Source organism: Gekko japonicus, unplaced genomic scaffold, assembly GCF_001447785.1.
Source record: "Gekko japonicus isolate JY-2015 unplaced genomic scaffold, Gekko_japonicus_V1.1 scaffold1221, whole genome shotgun sequence".
Lineage (NCBI taxonomy): Eukaryota > Metazoa > Chordata > Lepidosauria > Squamata > Gekkonidae > Gekko > Gekko japonicus.
Genome location: NW_015176486.1, coordinates 29,862 through 36,730, shown reverse-complemented (window position 1 = coordinate 36,730; position 6,869 = coordinate 29,862). Strand labels below are relative to the sequence as shown.

General features: G+C 39.1%; 1 protein-coding gene across 2 annotated transcripts in view; it reads right to left on the bottom strand.

The window, feature by feature from the left end:
* LOC107123889 (zinc finger CCCH-type antiviral protein 1-like) overlaps positions 1-6,869 on the bottom strand; it is a 44,658-nt gene that overhangs the window by 23,324 nt on the left and 14,465 nt on the right. The gene's annotated exons all lie outside the window — the stretch shown is intronic.

Genomic DNA, 6,869 nt, shown 5'->3' with positions numbered 1-6,869 from the left:
CCCCCCCCCCACATCCCTGCATGAATCCCCTTAATTCCTCTCACATGATTCAATTATTAGTATTCACTTGCTATAGAGACAAGCAACGTGCTTCACCTGGGCTGTGCTGCTGAGGCATGGGCAAAAATTGCCCTCTGTGCCGATAACACGTGGCCTGGCCTTCACATAAGGGCCCCATAGAGAGAGATGTACAATGTTTCTGTGCATAAGCAGAGAGACTAGAGATGTAAAATTTCCGGAAACGGGGGAAACGGAAATTTTCGGAAAAATTGAAAAAAATGCTACATTAGCATTTCTTTTGTCTTTTCTAGATTGAAAGTCATTCTGTTACTTTAGGAACATAAAATATGACTATGGACATTTTTACTTGGCATGAAATTATCACAACTAGCATATTCAAAATATAGTGTATCCAAACATTTAGTACAAACAGAATACCCACCCACATGCAAAAAGAAAACTGAAACTTTAATTTTCTTCTGACAATCGCACCTCCTAAAGGAAGAAATGCATCTTGTTCTTGCATTGGAGAGTTCAGTTTGTAACCTAGGACTTACTTGTCCTCAGTGTACAGAAATTAGATCAATCTGATACCATATATATATATTTTAGAAATGATTTGGTAAATATTTGAACACCTTGTCTTAAAATATTTTATTAATCATGTTAAAATAAAACGTTCCATAATCAATTTTTTTGCTTTTCTTTTCTTTTTTCAATTTTTCCAATTTTTCGGGGGAAAACAAAAAGGCTTCAGGAAAAAAACGGGAAAAAACCAGGTTTCCCCCCGAATTTTTCCTTTTTTTTTCCGGGCCTTCACATCTCTAAGAGAGACGCGCGGCACCATTACAGGGTCCTCCCAATATAGAGGCCCTTCTTACACACATGCACACTACATAGATCCAGGTAGTCTGCCGTGTTGGTCTGAAGCAGTAGCACAAATCTAGAGTCCAGGGGCACCTCTAGGACCAACAAAGGTTTATTCAAGGCGTGAGCTTTCGTGGGCAAGGCACACTTCCTCAGATACAGTGGAATGGGAAATAAGGTTCAAACTTACAGATGGGCTGAACAGCAAATTAACATGCAACATGATGAAGATGTTTTAAGCTATGCAAAAACAGAATTAAATAACAAGCTAAGGTTATACGGTCAACAGTGGTAAAGCAATAATTTCAGTTCAAGATACGTATACCTTCAATGCATCACTTAAATTCTATCTATGGCAGGTTCCGTCTAGGGAATAACTGTGGGAACTGAATGCTGGGAATCAATAGGTGAACTGGGTCCCCCCACAAAAAAGGCTAAAAGATTTTGAAATTTTGCTCCTTGCAACACACTCTGCTGTGTTTACCTAGACAAACTGAGGACAAGGTCTGCCAAAAAGGGGAGCTATTTTTACTAATCACAATGTCGCTGTGATTTATTTTTTTTTTTAAAAAACCCACAACTACAGAACAAGGACAGATTCGGGCGGGGTAGCTGTATTGGTCTGAAGCAACAGAACCTTTCAGACCAACAAAGTTTTATTATGGGTATAAGCTTTTCGTGTGCATGCACACTTCTTCAGGTAGCGGAAGACGTGTACGTCTACACGAAAGCTTATACCCAGAATAAAACTTTGTTGGTCTGAACGGTGCCTCTGGACTCAAAACTTTATTCAGCTACAGAAGAAAACATTTTTGGACTCTACTGTTGCTTATAACAATGTTATAACTAGTCTGGATGGGTGTTTATTTCTTTCAGGAACAAAGCCAGCCTGTAATAAGAAGGAAAACATCTATTACTTTGTGGTAAGCAAGATATCTGAAGGGGGAGGCTTACAAATCCCCCTGAGGCCCTCCCTGGGGAGAGAGCCTAGAGCTACAAAGCTGTGCCTCTAGATCAAGAGATGGAACTTCTGCCGGCCAATTACATACAACGTAACTAAGAGACTCAGGGCACCTGCTGATTCACAAAGCAGAGTTTGGCTCTGACTGGTGGCTCAGGACCCAGCTGGATGGAGGTGGGAATAGTGCTAATAGCAGAATCCCCTAGGCTCCCTCCTCCCACTTGCAATTTTACCCGCCTCCCTATAGATTGAGTGTTAGGGCAGACCTCAAGGCCGGGCAATTTGACATGCAGAAGGTCCTGGGTTCAATTGCAAGCATCTCCATTTAAGGGGGCTGGTAGAGATTTTCTTGACCCTCCTACCTCAAACTTACACAGTCATTTCCCTATCAAGCCTACTACTTTAACAACATAAAATCAGGACCTTAAATTGGACTGTGTGTCATGTCGATAGAATTTAAAAGTACAAGTGCCTCAGATTTTGACCAGTGATGGTCCAGTGAGATGGTTCCGTACAAGGCAACTCCTTCTGTCCTTCAAGAGCTTGCAAAGGCTAGCTGAACCAATGGAAAAGCAAATGGCTCTCAAGTCACTCAAAATCTCAGGCCAAGTAAGACAAAATTAAATAATTAGCAGCGCACACTTATTTATTTGCAGTTTGTGCTTTTTCATAAACAGCTTGGGGGGGGGGGAATCTAAGGCCCTGGTCAGTCATATACCTAGACATCTGGTACAGGCATGTCCAGGAATCTGAAATCACTCTTCTGATTCTGACAACGTTGGCACTTGAAGATTTGGTGCCAACCAAGTTAGTGGTAATTTTTTTCCAGCATTCCTCATGTATAATTCTTGTGCAGCAAACTTAACAGCAATTTAGTCCAGAAAGGAATTAAGATACCCCCTCCACCCCCACGAACCCTTACAGAGGGCTATTTTTGTAGCAGGAACTCATTTGCATATTAGGTGACACACCCCTGATGTAGCCAATCCTCCAAGAGCTTACAGAACTCTTCTTACCGGTGCCACTGTAAGCTCTTGGAAGATTGGCTACATCAGGGGTGTGTCACCTAATATGCAAAGGAGTTCCTGCTAGTATGCTAGTGGGCACATAATTTTTAAGAATCTCAGCTTTCATCCCCCCCCTCCCCCGCTAACACAAGTTTCTGATCCTTAACAGCTATGATATGCATGAAAGTGTATGGGCAAAACCTGCTGAAATTTCAAAATTCAAAACTGTAAACAAATACGATTTTCAGTGGTTGAGGGCGGGGTGGCATTGTCCACGTCCTTCCCACGAACAGCAAAAACAAATCAAACAAGTCTTAGATAAGTAGACTGTGAATAGACTAAATAAATAAAATATGCAAAGTAGTAAAAATGCAGAATAAAGAAAACTAAAAGAAATTTTTGCAAACACGAAGTAACAGACTATTTGGCTGTGATCACACACACTAAATAATGCACTTTCAATCCACTTTCAATGCACTGGATTTTACTGTGTGAACTGGCAAAATCCAGTTGGAAAGTGCACTGAAAGTGCTTTATTTAGTGTGCATGATCTATGTATTTTTACAGGTTACAGAATGCAACTTTTCTCAGCGCAGGACTGGACTGCCTAAACACAAAATGTTATGTTTATTTTTAAAGCACAGATTACACACCAAGATGAAGAGTCTGCTTTGTCACACACTGACTTTTCTGCTATGTAGATTTCTCACCACTGGGAGCTACCGGCTGCTGCAACACATCAGTGCCCCTCTGGGTGTAATAAGCAACAAGCAGCCCAATCCACCCAACCAGGTTGCCCCCCCCCCAGGAGTTCTTATACCAAGAACGCACCCCAAGCGTCACCTACAGCCGTCCCCACTAGGTGGCATCTGCGGATGGAGGCCTTAGTCAACAAAACCTTCTGCTGGGATAAATTCTTGTTTGTCTTTAAAGCACCACAAGAGTTCTGTTTACTTTTGCTGCAATGGGTTACTTGGCTACCTATCTGGAGTTTCCTCCCCACCCATGGATACCTTCACTTCTCACTCAAATATGCGTGACAACTCATAGCTGCTCTGACCAGGAAAAACAAAACACAACAAAACCACGTAATTCCTTTTACTGAGGCCAACCCAAATGATGCAAAATTGTGCAAGCTTTCAAGGACTACGAAACCCTTTGTCAGGCAGATGTTCCAAAAATTTTAAAAATGAAGGGGGGGGAGGGAATCAAATTTTCCAGGTCCAGTGCTTAAGCCCCTATTGTGCTAGGCTTTGAGGACGGGTGCTGGCAGGATTATAGGCTGATTGTTGTATGTGCTGGATTACAATGCTTGCATTTTAGAAAGAAGAAATCGGTCCCATTCAATGCTTCCTCTAAGCTGTGGAGTCTTGTGAGCAAAAATTCTACTTTGTGAGCTACTGGCATTAAAGTTGGGAGCCAGCCATTTGGCTGCTGCATCAATTAGTTTGCTCTGGAGCCCTCCTTCCTGAGCTAAGATAAAAATGTGTGAGCCGGAGGCTAAAAAAACTGTGAGCTAGCTCACACTAACTCAGCTTAGTGGGAACACTGGTCTCATTATGTATAAAACTGGTGGGAGTCTTCTCTGACCCCATCTGTACCAGCGTATCCTTTGCAACTATCTTACTCTTCTGCTTCACCGTGGACTCTAACCTGTGAAAGCTTTTGTCCTTGCCACAAGACTTAAACTTTTTTTCCCTTTGCTGCAACAGACTTAACAAGGCTATCTTTCTAGAATTCAATCACTTATGCAATGTATTTCAAAACTAGCTCAGATTTCAAAGTTAGAATCCAGAAAAGGGCTAGGGAGTACGTGTACTTGGAAGCAATTCTAGAAGAATCAAATAGACTTCGGCATGAAACTGTGGAATTAAATTAGTCTGATACCTTTTCCCAAGAATTTAGTGAGGGGATAGGGAAATTGTGCGACTACCAATTACTGCTATTATAAATAATCACAGTATTCTTCATTGCGTTTGAGTTTTACCTTATCAGATGGTACTTTGTACTTGCAGCTTGGTATAGTGGTTAAGAGCAGTGGACTCGAATCTGGAGAGCAGGGTTTGATTCCCCAGTCCTCCACATGAAGCCAGCTGGGTGACCTCCGGGCAGTCACAGAACTCCCTCAGCCCCACCTACCTCATAGGGCTTCTGTTGTGGGGAGAGGAAGGGAAGGCGATTGTAAGCTGCTCTGAGACTCCTTTGCAGGAAATGCAACCAACCAAACACTGTGGTGTGATAGTGTAGTAGAGATGGGACTATATAGATTTTCCTTTTTCTGATTATTCATATTTCTCTGGTTTTTATAGATTTATTCTTTTTTTTTTTATAACTTTATTTTTATAACAAATTTTAACAATTTTTATAACAACTAATCACTATTAAACAATAATCAATACAAAACAAAGTCCAAATACTTAGTGGGCAGTTCTGTCATACCGTCTTTTACATTGTTAACATAACTAAAAAACACAAACCACTTTTCTACAAACGTTGACACCTTGTGAGGTTGCTCCATTTCTAAAGTTTGCATAGCTATTTTGTCCATGACAACAATATCCCACAGTTTAGTAAACCATTGTTTTAAGGTAGGTACCTTTTCAAGTTTCCAGACCTGCGCTATTAAGGTTTTAGCTGTAATAAGCATTAGCGCTATTAATTCTTCAGTTGTTTTTGAAAAAAGGTCTTTATCCCATAAATGTAACAATATTGATTCAGGAGTTTTCGGTAAATCAATCCCTAGCATAGTTTCAATTTTTGTTATTACTACATTCCAAAAACTTTGTATCTTCGGACAAGACCACCAACAATGGATTATTGAACCTGTTTGCTTACATCCTTTCCAACAACTTGGATCTTTTTTTACTTTTGCATGAAATAATTTCAAAGGGGTGACGTACCAACGTGCGAATAATTTATAATTCTGTAACCTAATATTTAATGAATATGTTGTAAATAAAGATGATGACCAAATTCTAGACCACTGTTCCGGTGTTATTATTCTGTTGCAATCTTTTTGCCATGCAAGTTGCTGTGTAGAATCCATATCCCACTTTTCCTGAGCTAGTTGTCTATATAGAATGGAAATTATACCTTTGTGTTCCATTATACCCTTATCTATTAAAGTTTCAAAGCTCGTTAACTGTCTATTTGTGTTTTCCAAAATATTGTTACTTGTAATAACATTAACCAATTGCTGATATTGGAACCATGGAATATGGAAATTATATTTTAATTCCAATTGTTGTTGCGTCCAAATTTGATTCTTAAAACAAATATCTTGAATTCTAAATTTACCTATCTGTCTCCAATTTTGGAAGGTGTTAATTTGTTCTCCAGGTAAAAACCATTTTTGTCCCAAAAATGCGGACAATGGCGAAAATCCAGGGGCCAAAGTATTTCTGTTCTTATCCCAAATTTTTAATGTATCCCGTAAAAAGGGATTGTCCATAATAGAAGTAGGTCTATCCTTAGCTAAGGCCCATATCACTTCATGCATATACTTAGGTGTTACAAAAGATTTTTCAATATGTACCCAATCTTTGTTAGTTTTTGGAGACATAAATTGCAAGACATGTTTTAATTGTGCTGCTTCGAAATACCATTTTAAGTTTGGAAGACTTAAACCTCCTTTTTTTAAGGGTCTAGTCAATAATAAAAAATTTATACGAGGCCTTTTATTGTTCCATAAAAATTTTGAAATTTTCAACTGCCATTTGCAGAATGTTTGATTATTTATATTAATAGGGAGATTTTGAAATAAAAACAAAAATTTGGGAAAAATAATGGTTTTTATTAATTCCACTTTTTCAATTAGTGATAAATTAACTTTAGACCAAGATTGAAATTGGTTAATCATATAATTAACTACTGGCAAATAATTACAGTCATATAAGTTTTTCAAATCTAGGGGTATATGTATCCCCAAATGTCTCCAAGAACTTACTACCCACCTAAAAGGAAAAAGCTTTGTAAGGTCCTGTTTTTCTATTTCAGTTAATAATATCGGATATAATTCCGTTTTAGTATAATTG